General features: G+C 35.7%; 1 long non-coding RNA gene across 1 annotated transcript in view; it reads right to left on the reverse strand.

Moving 5' to 3' along the window:
- Nucleotides 1-274: 274 nt before the first annotated feature.
- Nucleotides 275-19103, reverse strand: part of LOC103885365 — a 77524-nt gene continuing 58695 nt past the window's right edge. The window contains exons 3-4 of the long non-coding RNA XR_648405.4: nt 8311-8399; nt 275-2002 (exon numbers count right to left, since the gene is read on the reverse strand). This is a non-coding gene — a long non-coding RNA (uncharacterized LOC103885365). The remainder of the gene's footprint in view (nt 2003-8310; nt 8400-19103) is intronic.

Below are 19103 nucleotides of genomic sequence, written 5' to 3' on the forward strand. Positions count from 1 at the left end.
CCCATACAGTTGATTTGTATTTTTATAGTTGATTAAAAACTGAAAGATACATTTTTTTTTTTTTTTTTTGAGACGGAATCTCGCTCTGTTGCCCAGGCTGAAGTGCAGTGGCCAGATCTCGGCCCACTGCAAGCTCTGCCTCCCAGGTTGACGCCGTTCTCCTGCCTCAGCCTCCCGAGTTACTGGGACTACGGGTGCCCACCACCACGTCCGGCTAATTTTTTGTATTTTTTAGTAGAGACAGGGTTTCACCGTGTTAGCCAGGATGGTCTTGATCTCCTGACCTCGTGATCTGCCGCATCCTCCCAAAGTGCTGGGATTACAGGCGCGAGCCACCACCCCTGGCCGAAAGATACATTTTTTAAGCATGCATTTGATTCAGGATTTTTCTTGGCCCCTTTGCCAGACTTCCACCAAGGGCACCCTGTCTACTTGGCCTGCAGTGCTTAGCCTGTTGTGGGAAGGAGCATGTGAACGAGTGAGTGCGGGATCTGGCTGGCCACTCCATCAACACAGTAGCAAGGTCTGTGCAGGGCCTACAGCCAGATCAGGCTATGTGTCACCTACAGGGGAACACAGTCGCACCCAGGCAAGGGTACCTATGACCTCAAAGCCTCAGAGGGGGTGTTAGTGTGCAAATTAGCTCTTTTAGCTCCACTGTCCACAGCCTGATGGATGGTAGCATGTTAGCAGCTCAGTCTCCCACTGGTCCCATCATATGGGGCAGTTGCCCTCCTCTGGTAAGGGCAAAGAACCAGTGTGAAAGCCTTTCTGGGTACCAGCACTCAGTGGGTCTCAAGCTCTTGTCCAGCATCCAAGAAGAATGAGGTCACGCTTGACGACTGAAGGATGGCAAGGGTGGAGAATTTTATTGAGCAATGAAAAGAGCTCTCAGTAGAGAGGGGACCTGGAGAGGGGATGGGAAAGGTAGGTCATCTTTCCCCGAAGTCAGGAGTCTCTTCCCCAAAATCAGGGCATCTCCTCCCCAAAGTCAGGCCATCTCCCTTCTACCAACTGAGTCTGGGGTCTTTATAGGCTCAGGATGGGTACAGGGTGGGCTGTAAGTAGTATTGAAAAGGCAGCATTTGATTGGTTAAAAGGCATTATTCAGAAAGAATCAATTGGGTGAGGGTGGGCACAGAAATAGAAGTTCTCACTTTGGTCTGTGGGTTTCAGGCTGTTTTTGGATAGAAGGTGGGGTTTCACTGGGGACCCAAGCTTGTCTGTCTGGGATTTCTCTGCCTCCTGCCTCTATTACAATCACTGGAATAAAACATCTACTGGACCAAATACACAAGATTGAGAAAGTTTAAATTTAATAATAATCACGTAGAATGCCCCACAGTGAGAAAACTGCTTATAATACATGTTGAGATAAATAAATGTTTAACCTTTTGGCTAAATTTAAAGTGTAGCAATAAAAATGGCTTAGTAGATTGCAAAACAGACAGGAAAAAGAACTCAGCTCCTGCTGTTTGAGTCAAGTTTTTCTCCAGAAACTTCATTAACAGAAGAAGCAGTGCTGATGCTCAGCACTATTTCATGCTTTGGCTGTGTTCACCCACAGAGGCATAAGTAGATTTTTATTAGACATAGATTAGATAAACTGAAAATATTCTGGGCTGTCTGTCAAAGAAAAGTGTCAAAAATCATTACATTACAAGAAGAAGAAGAAGTGTTGAGTAGATGCCCTAAAAATGACTGTAACTTTCAAATCAGCATTAAAGCCTACACATGATAACAAGATTTTACCCCTACAGTTGCCAATATTTGCCTTAATAAGTGAATAATATCAACTGAACAATTGGGAAGGGTAACAACTAGGTAAAGGAATCTAAAAACAGTTATGTAGGTTCAAATTCAGAGACAGTGTTTAGATAATTGACCAGTGCTTCACATGTTATTCCCCATTAATTAAGATATTGTAGATTATTGAAGATGTTAATGAAACCTGGGAAATCACCAACAGCAACCCGCTTTTCAAGTTGAATATTATCAAAACCTGAAAGGCAATGGAAAAAAATAATAAATTAGTGAACCAATGATGTAAGAAATTGGGTAATATGTCTCACATGTTGTAATAACACCCAAAAGCTCAAAGTAAATTGGCGGAGTAAGATTTAGCATGCAAACAAGAAAAACAAAAACAGGAGTCCCTATTCTTGTATCAGATAAAATGATTTTAAGTCAATAAAAATTAAGAAGAACAAAGAAAGACATCACATAATAATAGAGGGTACAGCCAACAAGACGACTTAACTATTATATGTGTGCATATATATATACACACACACACGCGCGCGCGTGCACACACACACACACATATATATGCCCCCAACATTGGAGCAGCCAATTTATAAAACAAGTTTTTCTTGGCCTTCAAAAAGACTTAGACAACGACCCAATCATATTGGAAGACTTTAAAACCCCACTGACAGCATTAGACATATCATTGAGGCAGAAAACTAACGAAGAAATTCTGCACTTAAACTTGACCTATGGCCAAATGGACCTACTAAACATCTACAGAACACTCTACCCAACAACCACAGAAATCAATACCAAGTATATTTCTCAAAACTACAGAAATTCATGGAAATTAATCAGCTTACTACTGAATAACTCATAGGAGAACATCAAATTTAAGGCAGAAAATAAAAAAAAGAAAAGTTCTTCGAAATCAGTAAAAGTAGGGACACAATGTACTAGAACCTCTGGGAGGCAGCTAAAGCAGTGTTAAGAGGAAATGTATAGCACTAAATGCCTTCATCAAAAAGTTAGATCTCAACTTAACATTCTAACTTTGCACCTAAAGGAAATAGGGGGAAAAAAATCTCAACCCCAAAGTTAGCAGAAGAAAAAAAAAATAACTAAAACCAGAGAAGAACTGAATGAAACTGAAAAGCAAAAATCCATACGAAAAAATCAAATGAAATAAGAGTTGGTTCTTTGAAAAAATAAACAAGAGTGATATATTGCTAGCTAGATGAATAAAGAAAAAAGAGAAGATACAAATAAGTACACTAAGACAGACAAATGTGACATTACAACTGATTCTACAGAAAAACAAAAGATTATCAAAAAATGCTATGAACACAAATTACAAAATCTAAAAGAAATGGATACATTTCTAGAAATGCAATCTACCAAGGTTGAGTCAGGAAGAGATTGAAACCCTAAATAGAACAATATCAAGCTCTGAAATTGAATCAGTAATAAAAATTCTACTGGCCAAAGAAAAGCCCTAGACCAGATGGAATCACAGATGAATTCCACCAGATGTACAAAGAAGAACTCACACAAATCCTACAAAACTATTTGAAAAAACTGAGAAGTGGCTCCTCCCTAACTCATTCTATGATCGCAGCATCATCCTAATACCAACATTGGGCAGACACACAATGAAAAAAGAAACTTCAGGGTGATATCTATGATGAACATAGATGCAAAAATCCTGCACAAAACACTAAAAAGATGGAATTCAGAGGTATATGAATAAGTTAATACACCACAATCAAGTAGGTTTTATTCATGGGATACAAGACTGATTCATTAGACACAAATCAACAAATGTGATTTACAACATAAACACAATTAAAAACAAAACCATAAGCGCATTTCAACAGATTCAGAAAAAGCTTACAATAAAATCCAACATCTCTTCATCATAAAAATCTTCAACAAACTAGGCATCAAAGAACATACTGCAAAATAATAAGGACCATCTATGACAAGCACACAGCCAATATCATACTGAACTGGCAAAAGCTGGAACAACTCGTCTTTAGAAATGGAACAAGAGAAGGATGCCTCTCTTATCATTAATACTCATTATAGTTCTGGAAGTCCTAACCAGAGCAGTCAGGCAAGAGAAAGAAATAAAAGGCATCCAAATTGGAAAAGAAGAATTTGAACTCTCTCCCTTTGCTGACAATAAAATTCTATGCTGAGAGAACCCTAAAGACTCCACCAAAAGGCTTCTAGAACTGATAAATAACTTTAGTAAAGTTTTAGGATACAAAATCAACATTCAAAAATTAGTAGCATTTCTATACACCAATAATGTCCAGGCAGAGAGTCGAATCAACAATACAATGCTACTTACAATAGCCACAAAGAAAATGAAATATCTAGGAATACAGCTAACCAAGGAGGCGAAAAATCTCTACAAAAAGAACTATAAAACGCTGCTGAAAGAAATCAGAGATGACACAAATAAATGGAAAAATAATCCAAGTTCATGGATTGGAAGAATTAATATTGTTACAATGGTCATACCACCCAAAGCAATTTACAGATTCAATGCTATTCCTATCAAACATCGTTCTTCACAGCATTAGAAAAAATTATTCCAAAATTCATACGGAACCAAGAAAGAACCCAAATAGCTAAAACAACCATGAACAAAAAGAACAAATCCAGAGGTATTGCACTACGCATCTTCAAACTATAATATGCTATAAGGCCACAGTAGCCAAAACAGCATGGTACTGGTACTAAAACAAACACGTAGACAAATGGAACAGAATAAATAAATGGAACTCAAAAATAATGCCACACACTTACAACTGTCTGATTTTTGACAAGGCTGACAAAAACAAGCAATGGGAAAAGTAGTCCCTATTCAATAAATGGTGCTGGGATAACTGGCTAGCCATATGCAGAAGAATAAAACTGGACCCTCACGCCTGTAATCCCAGCACTTTGGGAGGCCGAGGTGGGCGGATCACAAGGTCAGGAAATCGAGAACATCTGGCTAACACGGTGAAACCTCGTCTCTACTAAAAATACAAAAAAATTAGCTGTGGTGGCGGGTGCTTGTAGTCCCAGCTACTGGGGAGGCTGAGGTAGGAGAATGGCATGAACCCAGGAGGCAGAACCTGCAGTGAGCCAAGATCGCACCACTGCACTCCAGCCTGGGCAACAGAGCGAGACTCCGTCTAAAAACAAAAAACTGGACCCCCGTCTTTCACCAAAAAATAACTCAAGACGAATTAATGTTTTATATGTACCACCTCAAGCAATTAAAAAAAAAAAAGACCCTAGAAGAAAACCTTGGAAATACCCTTCCTGCTTCCTGAGACTTCTTGGCAAAGAATTTTTGTCTAAGTCCCCAAAAGCTATTGCAATAAAAGCAAAAGTAGTCAAGCGGGACTTATTCAAACTAAAAAGCTTCTACACAGCAAAAGAAACTATAATAAACAGACAATCAACAGAATGGGAGAAAATATTTGCACACTATGAATTTAACAAAGGTCTAATAGCCAGAATCTATGAGGAGCATAAACACATGGACCAGCAAAAAACAAATATTTCCATATAAAAATGGGCAAAATACATGAACAGACCACTTCTCAAAAGAAGACTTGCAAACCACCAACAAACATGAAAAACTGCTCATCATCATGAATCATTAGAGAAGTGCAAACCAAAACCACAATGAGATATCATCTCATACCAGTCAGAGTGGCTGTTATTAAAATGTCAAAAAGCAAATACCAGAAACACTTGCTGACAAGGCTCAGGAGAAAAGAAAATATTTATCCACCATTTGTGGGAATGTAAATTAGTCCAGCCACTGTGGAAGAAAACCTGGGCAATATCATTCAGGACATAGGCATGGGCAAAGATTTCATGACTAAAACACCAAAAGCAATGGCAGCAAAAGCCAAAATTGACAAATGGGATCTCATTAAAGACCTTCTGCACAGCAAAAGAAACTATCATCAGAGTGAACAGGCAACCTACAGAATGGGAGAAAATTTTTGCAATCTTTGCATCTGACAAAGGTCTAATATCCAGAATCTACAAGGAATTTAGACAAATTTACAAGAAAAAAACAAACAACCCCACCAAAAAGTGGGCAAAGGATATGAACAGACACTTCTCAAAAGACATTTATGCAGCCAACAGACATATGAAAAAAAGCTCATCATCACTGGTCATTAGAGAAATGCAATCAAAACCACAGTGAGATACCATCTCACACCAGTTAGAATGGTGATCATTAAAAACTCAGGAAACAACAGATGCTGGAGAGATTGTGGAAAAATAGGAATGCTTTTACACTGTTGGTGGGAGTGTAAATTAGTTCAACCATTGTGAAAGACAGTGTGGCAATTCCTCAAGGATCTAGAAACAGAAATACCATTTGACAACAATCCCATGACTGGGCATATAGGCAAAGGATTATAAATCATTCTACAATAATGCACACGTATGTTTATTGCAGCACTATTCACACTAGCAAAGACTCAGAACCACCCAAATGTCCATCAGTGATAGACTGGATTAAAAAATGTGGCACATGTACACCATAGAATACTATGCAGCCATAAAAAAGGATGAGTCCATGTCCTTCAAGGACATGGATGAAGATGGAAATGGAAACCATCATTCTCAGCAAACTATCAAAAGATCAGAAAACCAAACACCACATGTTCTCACTCATGAGTGGGAGTTGAACAATGAGAACACATGGACACAGGAAGGGGAACATCACACACCAGGGCCTTCGTGGGGTGGGGGGCTAGGCGGGTGATAACATTAGGAGAAATACCTAACGTAGGTGATGGGTTAATGGGTGCAGCAAACCACCATGGTATGTGTATACCTATGTAACAAAACTGCACATTCTGCACATGTAACCCAGAACTTAAAGTACAATAAAAAAGAAGAAACGAAGGAAAGAAAGAAGGGAAGGGAAGGGAAGGGAAGGGAAGGGAAGGGAAGGGAAGGGAAGGGAAGGGAAGGGAAGGGAAGGGAAGGGAAGGGAAGGGAAGGGATATTAGTTTACGGCCCTCAGACCCTTTCAAGAGCATTTCATGTGCTATATAAAGATTTGACAATGGTTGATCTACCACAAAAAAGAAAAAAATAAAGGTTAGAAACTACAGATACTGGAGAGTATGTGGAGAAATAGGAACACTTTTACACTGTTGGTCGGAGTGTAGATTACTTCAATCATTGTGGAAGACAGTGTGGCGATTCCTCAAGGATCTAGAACCAGAAATACGATTTGGCCCAGCAATCCCATTACTGGGTATATACTCAAAGGATTATCAATCATTCTACTATAAAGACACATGCACATGTATGTTTAATGCAGCAATTTTCACAATAGCAAAGACTTGGAACCAACCCAAATGACCATCAGTGATAGACTGGATAAAGAAAATATGGCACATATACACCATGGAATATTATGCAACTATAAAAGAGTATGAGTTCATGTCCTTTGCAGGGACATGGATGAAGCTGGAAATCATCATTCTCAGCAAACTAACACAAGAATAGTAAACCAAACACTGCATGTTTTTACTTATAAGTGGGAGTTGAACAATGAGAACACATGGACACAAGGCGGGGAACATCACACACTGGGGCCTGTCAGGGGATGGGGGCCTAGGGGAGGGATAGCATTAGGAGAAATACCTAATGTAGATGATAGGTTGATGGGTGCAGCAAATCACCATGGCACGTCTATACCTATGTAACAAACCTGAATGTTCTGCACATGTACCCCAAAACTTAAAGTATAATTAAAAAAAGAAAAGAAAATATGCGATTCCTGTTTACCACTTATGACCACATAGGTGTCAATAAGTTACAAAATTATGGTATTGATCAAGACATTTTTCTTCAATAAACTGGCTATGTAGGGTGTTATGAAATTAGAAAAATATTTTAAATTATGAAAAAAATGTGCCAGCTTGGTGTTTTTATTTTTCTTCATTCACCCACTTTCTATTTGTATGATAAGGAATAGCATAGCTATCCATAGATGATTATGGTACCCTTTTGCATTTAGGAGTTATGAGCTTGATGCTTCACAATAACCCTTAGAGACAAATAGGAGATGGATACATAATATGATCTCAAAGTGCATCATGATGAAAAGTAATGGCTCCACCTCTCACAAGCTGTAAAATTAAGGGCAATTGTTATAACCTCTCTGAACCTCTGTTACTTCCTTTGTAATGCCTACCTCCTAGGATCTTTGTGTGCAATCAATTAGATAAAGGTTGTTAAAATTTTAGTACAGTGTCTTCCTTTGGAAAAATGCTTAATAAATGGTCGTTTATATTATCATTATTATATAAAACCAGTAAGAGAGACAGGACATGAAGGAAAGGACAGTAAGTACAACTTAACCTAGTGAAATGTTAATATCAGAAGTAAAAAGCATTGCAGGAGTTCATAGTAAAGCAGAACCATTCTCCAGAGATGCTTTTCTTGAGACGTTGCTAGTTAGTTGGGCCTCAGAGACAGGGGAAAACTCAAAACACAGATAAGGGAAGGAGAATATACCAGGTAGGGTGAAAGCTGAGGTTCTGAGGCACAGGCACATGATGTGTTTGGCAGTGTGGCCAGGAGACTCTTGAGGAATATCTTGGGACCTGCAATTGAAACAGTAGGTAGAAATAAGATAGAGGAAGGCTGTAAATGTCAAAGCAAAGAGTTGGATATATTTAGACATTGAAAAAATGAAGCGAAGTTTCCTAAACCCAGAATTTTAAACAAGTGTATTTATGTACACTGCTAGTTAATTGATGCACATTTTCAAAAATTACTTCGTTAGATTTCTCAGATTGGATCTCTATTTTTTAAAAAGCTATTCAAAAAAGCTTACTCTTGGTCGTGCATGGTGGCTCACACCTGTAACTCCAGCACTTTGGGAGGCTGAGGCAGGTGGATCACGAGGAGTTAGAGACCAGCCTGGAAAATGTGATGAAACCCTGTCTCTACTAAAAATACAAAATTTAGCCAGGCGTGTTGGTGGGCAACTGTAATTCTAGCTACTCGGGAGGCTGAGGCAGGAGAATAGCTTGAAACCAGAAGGCAGAGGTTGCAGTGAGCCGAGATCGCCCACTGCACTCCAGCCTGGGCAAAATAGCTAAACTCTGTCTCAAAAACAAACAAACAAAAAACAAAACAGCAATAACAAAAAAGCTTACTCTTGCTGGCTCTAAAAATAGCAATTTATGCAGTCCACAAAACCTAGCACATAGTAAGCATTCAACACATGGTTCATAAATTTGCAATGAATTTTGTTCGTTGATAGTAATGAAAAATAAAGATGTGTATATAAAATGTTATAACCCCAGGCATTATGTTTTCCAATAATTTCAACTTTCTCTACTCCAGCAGCCAACAAGGAGGAAAAACTGAGTAATTAGAATTCACCTCTTCTCCCTTCTATTGGACATGCTTAGGAGCAGTGGAAAAGCAAAAAAACAGGGATGATGTGGAGAGGTGAAGTCAGTAAATGACAAAAAAGCAAGTTACAAACTGAATAAACACTCTCTAAGTAATATAAGTTGTACAGTATTATGGATAATTACCATTTCAGAAGCACTTTAACAATGAATATCATTTGCAAACAGCTATTACTTGCATAGTTGAAAAGGGTTCATTTCCTAATCTCCCCTAATGGCACTTATTGTACAGCCAAAACTAATGTTATGTATGACACAGGGCTGAGGTCCTCCTTTAATGTCAAGTATACAACTGGGATATGACAGTTCATCCTGTGTTAAGTACTACTGGGAGACAATAAACAGTAAGAGGATGACTGCATAGGCACAGAAGCCAAACTTCTGGCTCAAGACTTGACTCCACCACCAACTAGTTTTGACCTAATGTAAAGTTCCTTATCCACTCTGTGCCTGAGTTTCTCATCTGGAAAAGGTGAATAATAGTAGTATCTTCCTATAAAGTATACATAAGTTCACATATGTAAAACACTTGGGAAGAATGTCAAGAACGTGATAAAAGTCAATGAAAGATAGCTATTATCATTCACTGGGTAAATGAATGACAAGAATTGATAGAGCAGGAAGCAATTGCCTCTATATAGGACAAAGTGTAAGAGTCAAGGAAGACTTCAAAGAAAAGGTAATGGTTAAGCCTGAAGGTTTGTTATGAAGGAATGGTGGAAGAGTAATTCAGGCAGGGAAATGGAGGTACCTGGTATATTCCAAGTGGGGAATAGACCTTTATTCCAGAAGTGGTGGAAAATGAACCCAGAACCGTAAGAGGTTGGGATGAAGATTTTCTTTAAACTTCAGGTAATTGAAGATTTTGAAGGTTTTTAAACTTGAAAGAGACTTGACTAGGCCTCATATTTAGAAGGAACCTGGGCAGCCACTCAAGCTAAATGTGAGATAACTGTAGCAGCCAGACTCATTGAAGTCTGCAAGTACACTATGAGGCTATCACTGCTAGTTATTTGAAACTTATGATGCACTAGGCAACCAGGCACTGTGCTATTGTGTGTGTGTGTATATATACACACACACGACTTCTAATCTTTTTTTTTAAATAGGGTCTCATTTCATTGCCCAGGCTGGAATGCAGCGGCACAATCATGGCTCACTGCAGTCTTGACCTCCCAGGCACTAGCAGTCCTCCCACTTCAGCCTCTAGCAGTCCTCCCACTTCAGCCTCGCGAACAGCTGGAACTGCCATGCCTGGATAATTTTCTTAATTTTTTTGTAGAGACAGGGTCTCCCTACATTGTCCAGACTGGTCTCGAACTTCTAGGCTCAAGTGATCCTCCCACCTCTGCCTCTCAAAGTGCTGGGATTACAGGTGTGAGCCACTGCACCTGGCTCACATCTGTAATTGGCTCACACCAATTTCTAATCTTTAATGCAACTATGTAAAATAACTATTTGTCATTATACAAAATTATACATTATACATAAACAAAAGATCAAGAAGTTTAAGTTATCTACCCAACCAATAATAGGCTAGTAACAGGCATAGCTAAGTCTTCAAACATTCAGGTCTCTTGGGGGCCAAAGTTCTTCTTCTTTCCACAAACACCTGCCTCCCTCCTGAGTCTGTTCTATGGCATCAACCTAAGACAATCAGTCAACAATGAGAACCTGAATAAAGGTGTCTACAGTGTGAATGAAGAGGGATGATTGCTTACAAAGACACGTGAGGTCTGCAATTTAGAGATGTTTTGAACAGGGGCTTTGTGAAAATGCAAGATGTTAAAAACAATTCTAAATTTCCTAACACAAATAATACACTTTTCAGTATAGAAGAGAGGTGTTTGGTGAGAAAGATAATAGAGTTAGTTTGAAGATTTTGTAGGCTTAAAGTGCCCGTGGGACATCTATTTGGAATGATCTAGTTTTCAGGTAGAAGTAGAGCTTGAAGCTCTGCAGAGGTTAGCCTGCAGAAAGACTTCTGAGATATCAAACATTAGGTGATAGCTGGGAATACAGAAAGAGAAGTTTGCACAGGGAAAACACATGAAAGAGTAGGAGAAAGAGAAAAAGGAGTTTTTGTGACACTGGATTAAGTTTTTAGTCTCTGAAAAGCCAGTAAGTTGAATCCTTGTAACAGTTACTTGAGTGTGCCAAACTACTGAGCTCTCATAATATCCATTAACGACAGACGTTTTTCAGTTCTTGACTGTATTCCAAGCAGTCAAATGTATTAAAAACATGCAAGTCATTGCCTTCCAAACTTATCAAACACCCCTTTTATAGAGTTCATTGACCATCAAAATCTCTCAACAAGAAAAAAAGCTAGAATTACAATATTAAACATAGACAAATAATTTGTGTACAAAATAGGAGCTCTGCAACATTATTTGTCAGGCTGGAACACAGATTCAGCTCCCCTGATTTGCACTCAAGAATATTATTCAATGGAGTGACTGCATCTGTTGACACAATGTGCATCTGTCCCTCCTTGGGACTGAAATGAAACCAAATCAGCTCACACTGCTGTCTTGATAGCTCTAAAATTATAATTGCTATTTAATCACCACTAAATTGGACTTGGCCTTCAATTCTTGGCAAGTGTTCTTATTACATTAGTAATATACTGAACTTCTCTTTCTTCGGTCTCTTTTGCCAAACATTCTGTAATGACGATACACAAAATATTATTTTTGTAAAATGTTGACTACAGTGTAAGGCAAATAAGGTTATAGTTAAGTAGGTTCTTTTTATTTAAGATAAACAATGATATCATTAAGCATCGCGATAATGTAAAACTAAATAACAAGCGTAATCCTGATGAAAATTGTTTTCCAACTAAAATTCCTTTTTGAATGGCAAATCAACCTCACTAATATATAATATGTAAATTATGAAACTAAAATACATCTCACATTTGTGTTTAAATTATATTAGATTGATTTCTGCTCTACAAACACATTATGTTGCTAGCAGCTTCCTTGGTAATTATATTCTTACAGCCAGTGAGAAAAAAGCATTTCTACATTCTAATAAAGAACAATAAAAAGTATGATTTGATTGTGCATTTTGATACCTATTTAGGAATAGTAAATAGCAAATTATTAACAAATAATTTATTTTAAATTAGGATATATTTTAACTGCATTAAAGCATAAAAAACTAAATTATAACGTTGGCTGAGTCACTTTAACTTCTAGTCTTCAGCTTTTCAACCATATAACAAATGATTTCTTAAAATAATTACAAAGTTCTTTCTAGTTATAGTATTTTAATGTGAAGTGGCAATACCAAGGCATAGTACTGAAGAAACTTTAGATTCAATGTCCAAGATAACTCAAGACCACTGCCAAAGAACGTACCAATAAGAACAATGGTCAACTAAGCAAGTGCCAAGTTCAGTGTCGAGTTCACCATGCACCCATCTAGCAAATTGCTGCCCCAACCTTCTCTGATGCAGATATTCTAGAGTGGAACTGCTCATACTCTTTAATCTTTAGTTTAAATATTTTTTACATGTAATGATAAAGCTTGTACTAAAACAAATATTTGTCAATTGAGGAGCATTTTAAAGCACACCTTCATAATTAGAAAAGATAAAGGGCCATTTTTTTTCTATAATACAAGACAACTGAAAGAAATGTTATAATATTCCTTCCACTATGCACATTTTGAATTTTCATCATTCCAAGAGTAGACCTACATTTGTGTTTTAAAGTTTCAGTGTGTTTCCTGTGAGGAAACAGGAGTTCCACTAACAAGTCTTTCTTTTCAAGGTCACTGACACATGCCATTGAAGCACTTGGGAGATAATTCTGCATTTGATTTCAGAGACAGAAGTTAAACTAAAATAAGCATATTGAGATGCACTAGATGCTAAATTATTTGCTCAGGTTCTGTAACTAGGAAACTTGAATTAGCTAGTGCCCCAGGCACTGAGATATTAAAGTTGTAATATAAAAAGCTCTGCTTATGACTTTGCCCTGATGACTTCTTGTCACTCATATGCCAAAAAAGCCTATTTGGAAATGCACACCAGGGCATGGGCATTAAGTAATTAACTGTGCTTTACTTAAAATCTTTTATTATACAAGTCAGAAACTCTGTTTCCCAATGACATTAACTTACTTGAAATGAATAATACATGGCAAGAAATTGGTCCCTGCAGTTCAGAAAGGGGATTTGATTCTGTTTTAGTAGATTGTTCAGACAAGGCAAAGGTAATTCTCATTAAAGTTTTGAGCATGTAGTCATAGACCAGTGAGACACAGAATAATTACATGTACCTCCCAAAAGACAAAGAACATTAATAATATTACCTCACACACATCTCAAGGATCAGGCCTGAAGGAAGTGATTATAGCATATAACAATTTTCTCCAAATGTCCCTTCAAGGGATCTGATTAAATTTCATCATATGCTGAGATATTCTTTCCTTTCATATATTTTGAAAAGGTACTGAGTATATAACTTTACATATATATATATTGTCCTTTTCTAAGGTAAATTCATTCAGTTATTAAATATCTAATATACTTATTTTGTCATAAAACATCTAATATATTCACTTAAGTGACATCTAAATACATTTTTTAATGGGCAACTGTTAAAGAAAATCAAACCCAATACTATTTTCTATCATGGCTAACCTATCTGACTGCTTTCTTTGAACACTATATTGACAAACCTAAGCATATCTTAGTGTTCAAAGACTTCTATAATGAAAGTGTTCTATAATGCTCACTTTGCCGTTTTAGCATATCTAAACTGCTTACAACATTTTCATTGAAGTTTTGAACAGTTATTCAGCAATTAAAATAGATCACATATGGACACATCCATTTCTTATAAATTAATATGCACTTTTTACAAGAAAAATATTTCTGCTTTTGTGCAATACTTTTATATAAATATTAATGCACATGAGAAAATAAGAAAAATAGTCTAAAAGATTAGATTTTTAATAAAAATATGTTCTTTAAATATTCTTCATAATTTACTCTTTTTTAAAGTGAATCTTCTAAAATTTGTCACAACAGTAATAAATTTTTACTAAGGATCTCAGAGAGAACTAACACCCCAAAATATAACTTCATTGCTTTTTTAAGAAATGAAAAGTGATAAGGCACAAACTTCTCACACAACCTCCTGAAGACAAAGACTTCCTACAGTTGTTCTTCATAGCTGTTACTCTAATAAAGGTATTTAATACTTGTTGGTAATACCAATGGCCACATTTTAAGTCATAATATTTTGGTTTTCATTTTCTAAGAGGAAGGAAGAATGTTAATATAAATAAGTACATAGATAGGTAGATAGGGGTGTGTGTGTGCGTGTGTGTGCATGTTATATGTTCTCAATCTCTTGTTTAGTTTTTTGCTGTTGGGTAGTCAAATTAAATTACTTTAATGTTTTCTTTTCCAATACAGTGACCAAATGAAAGGCTTTCTAGACCAAATGCAGAAAAATCACTTTAAAACACTGTGTAAACTGCAGATCAAAGTGTTTATATTCACCAAACCATACCATTCAACTAATCTCTTATCCTTATGCATGAGCTAAACTCAATTCAGGAATGAAGACTATGTCTCTCAGTCTTACACCATCCAATGTTTCAAAGACAATTCAAGCCAGGTGGTTTATAGGCTATACAAGTTAATAGTAAATATAGACAGAATGAATTCATTACATCATTTTGTCCTGGAGAGTGGCATCCTGCTAGAGGACCACAGGATATAAGACAGCACAGAGGGAACCCAGATACGTGGTCACACAGGAGAAAAGAGCAGTTTATTAATTTCACAAAACACCCAGGTTAGTAGCTGTTAATTCCTTAATGTGAGAATCTACCATTGGAAATTCTAATATCTACTCAGAATGACTTCATAATTTTAGAAGCAAAACAGAAATAATGGTTACATCCTACTATTATCAGATATATTATTGCTTGAGTGTAAAAATATTGAAACATTGGTACACAACTTACCAAGTACAAATAGATGAACAGGAGTCTTGGTTAATTGTTAGGAAGAGATATTCCAAATGTCTGTGTATGAGTATATTTCTAGGCCATTCTAAACTGGCACTGTTTTAGTGGAGACTAATAAATGACAAGTAGTAATTGTTTTTCATTTTCAATATGTGGACATATATCATGTCCACCTCTGAATCATTATGGCTGAGTTTAGTACAATTAGTTTATTCCTATTCTCCTTTATCTAAAAAAGAGGTAAAATGTAAGAACTTTAGTCAACCAAATAAACAGACTTTGGGGTTAGACAAACAATTTAAATTTTAAATTAGGTCAGTGAAATGCACAAAAAGATTTCACTCTTACAATCTCAGCTGTATAGATATCTGTTCTAGTGCTGAAATACTCAACTATCTCAAATACTCAACTTCAGCTCAGGTAGAGAACTTCCTTTTTCTGCTGAAAAAGCATCTCAAAAGTACGTTTATGCAGCTTTAAACTTTTGATAAAGCTAATCTGCTTAATTAGCAGCAAGGAGTTAATCTCAAGCCTCAGTGGATAAGACTCCTCCCAACAGCTGATTACCAGAATAGTTTTGTGGGTCTTATCCTGAGAGATTCTGATTCAGTTGGTGTGGGTTTGTGTTCAGGAATTTGCTTTTAATCTGCACCCAAATTGCTAGTGATGCTGGGGGCACATTTTGAGAAGCACTTATGTAAAAGGCAGGAACCAAAATCTGAGTAACTCCTACAATATCAATCTACTTATGTTGTTACCAAAATTGCTTATATTTGAAGTTGTTGAAGGATGTTAAAACGATGAGAAATATTCGTGAAAAGCACGATAACCTATCCAATGTTTACTCTGACATGGATAAGGTTCTCAAAGCCTTCCTGTTTCTTTTTTCTCTCTCTCCTCCTATGTCCATACACACACGCACATACATACATACATACACACATACATATAATTTATTGATTTTTCTATTTAAAATTAAAGTAAATAATAAACCTCAACTTTCACAATTCTTAATATGGGGATTTATAAGTTAAAAAGTACTATTTGAGCAGTTGACTTTTTGTCTATTAATCCCAATGGCAATGACCTAGAAAGTAAAACATGTAAAAATATACATTGGAAGGCAAAAAAGAGTACTCATCAAATTTTGAAAGCTTTAAATAGCTATTATTTGGGAGTGGGAAGATGGAAACAGACAAAGGGTTTTATGCCAACAAATATTACAATTTAGATGAAATAATTACATTCCCACAGAACTTACAAAGATTGACATAAGAAAAAAATAAAATCTGAATTTCCCTATATTTATAATTAATTCAATGTAAATTAAACATTTTTCCACAAAAAAAAACTTCAGGTACAAAGGCGTAAACAATTTATTCTAACCAAACATGTAAGCAGAAATTAGGCATATCTTAAAAAATCACTTTGAGAACAAAAACAATGAAACCACTTAGGTTTATAATATCAGCATAATTTTGATAACAATCACACAAAGCCATATCAAGAAATTTACAAACAAATCTCGCCAAGAACATATGTACAAACATCTTAAATACTGTATTGGCAAACAATTTAGTAAGATGTAAAATAGAAAAATATCATGACAGTATTTGGTTTATTTTAAAAACACAAAGCAATTTTAGCATTTGAAAATCAATGTATGTCATAGTACTAATATTCTAAAAAGAAAAAATACTTGACCATCCAAATTCGATAGTGTGCGTGACAAAACCTAAATTAAGAGGAAGAAGATTATTATTAATCTGATAAGGAGACTCTTTTAAAAACTGCATTGTACTTAAAGAGAAAATATTAAAATCTTTGCTCCATGATTGGGATTGAGTGTTATTATAGCTCTTTCTATATTATATTGAAGACACAATAAGATAATAAAAACAAATGGTTGGAAAACAAAGGTATCTATAGCTATTCGCAGATATATTCAACAGATTATTGAATAGACTCAATAGATTATTTTACAATAGCATCAAATGTATCTTATATTTAGGAACAAATCTAACAAAAGATGTGTCTGCTCACTAAAAAAGATTTAGAGAAATTAAATAAAACCTGAATAAATAGAAGAATATATCATATTAGTGGATTCAGACAATATTATAAAGATTTCAGTTTTCTCCAAATTGAGATATAGATTAAATTCTGTTCCCATAACACTACCAATGGAATTTTTATGAAAATTGACAGGCTGATTTTAAATTTTGGGTAAAAACACAAGGGTAAAACTTCAAAGACTGAAAATACCAAGTGTCAGTGACAACCACTTTGTAAAATTATTTATCAGAACAGACTAAAATGGAAAATAAACACATCCTATAACTCAGCAATTCTATTCTTAGGTATATACCCAAAGATATACAAGACTGCACATACAAGAATGTTACTTAGTAAGAACAAAACCCTGGAAAAAAATCCAAGTGATCAAAATTTGAATGGATGAATAATTTGTATTACATTTTTATAATGAAATTCTTTACAGCAATAAAAATAAACAAACTTCTACACACAGTAACATGGATAAATCTCATCATGTTGAGCAAGGAAGCCAGACACATTACAAAATAGCACATACTATGTTATTTATGTAAAGTTTTAAATGAAGAAAAATTAATCAGTATGCTGTAAGTCAAAATAGTGGTTATCTTTAAGGTGTTACAGGAATAAAGGCAAGACCCTCCAGGGTGTTAGTTTTCTTTTGCCTAATCTGGATGGTAATTAAATGGGTAGGTTCACATTACAAATATCTCTCAAGCTGTAAGCTTGATTTATATACTTTTCCGAATATATTATATACTTCAGTAAAAGCATTTATTTAAAAATATTACAATATTATTAATAAATAATTTTAAATAGTATTTTAATAGTAAATATTAAATAATTTAATAAATAATATTAGATATTTAGTAGTAAATATTGAATATTTACTATTAAAATAATATAAATTTTTTTTTAATTTTTGAATCTCATTTAGACTTGGTTGTAATTATTCAGCCCTACCTTTTAAAATCTGCATCCAATATAAATAAGTATAATTATTGCATATATTGTGACTATGAAATAATTACACTCGTAAGTATTGACCATGGAACATTTTAATTTCTTCAAAGTTACATTACACATTGGGAAGGCTATATAAGATAGTTGTTAAAAAGGCTGGTTCTGTAATAAGTTTACATAAATTTAAACCTGAGTTCATGATTTACTAAAATGTGATTTTGGGAAAGCTATTTAAACTCTTTGTGCAAAAGAGAGATTCTGGCCAGGTGCGGTGGCTCACACCAGTAATTCCAACACTTTGGGAGGCTGTGATGAGTTCAGGAATTCAAAACCAGCCTGAGCAACACAGGGACACTCTGCCTCTACAAGAAAAAATTAAAAAAATCAGCCAGGCATGACTTTCATCCCTTCTTCTCAAATAGTACTGGTAGTCCTATGTCCTAGGACTAGTCCTATGTCCTATGTCCTTTATCTACTTCTATCCAACAAGATAAAGATAAACAAATAAAGGGCATCCAAATTGGTGAAAAGGAAGTCCAACTGTTGCTGTGCATTAATTATATGATCGTATACCTAGAAAACCTTAAAGACTCACAAGCATTCTTATACACCAGTAACACACAAACAGAGAGCCAAATCATGAATGAACTTCCATTCACAATTGCTTCAAAGAGAATCAAATACCTAGGAATCCAACTTACAAGGGATGTAAAGGACCTCTTCAAGGAGAACTACAAACCACTGCTCAGTGAAATAAAAGAGGACACAAACAAATGGAAGAACATACCATGCTCATGGATAGGAAGAATCAATATCGTGAAAATGGCCATACTGCCCAAGGTAATTTATAGATTCAATGCCATCCCCATCAAGC

Source organism: Papio anubis, chromosome 5 (assembly GCF_008728515.1).
Source record: "Papio anubis isolate 15944 chromosome 5, Panubis1.0, whole genome shotgun sequence".
NCBI classification, from domain to species: domain Eukaryota; kingdom Metazoa; phylum Chordata; class Mammalia; order Primates; family Cercopithecidae; genus Papio; species Papio anubis.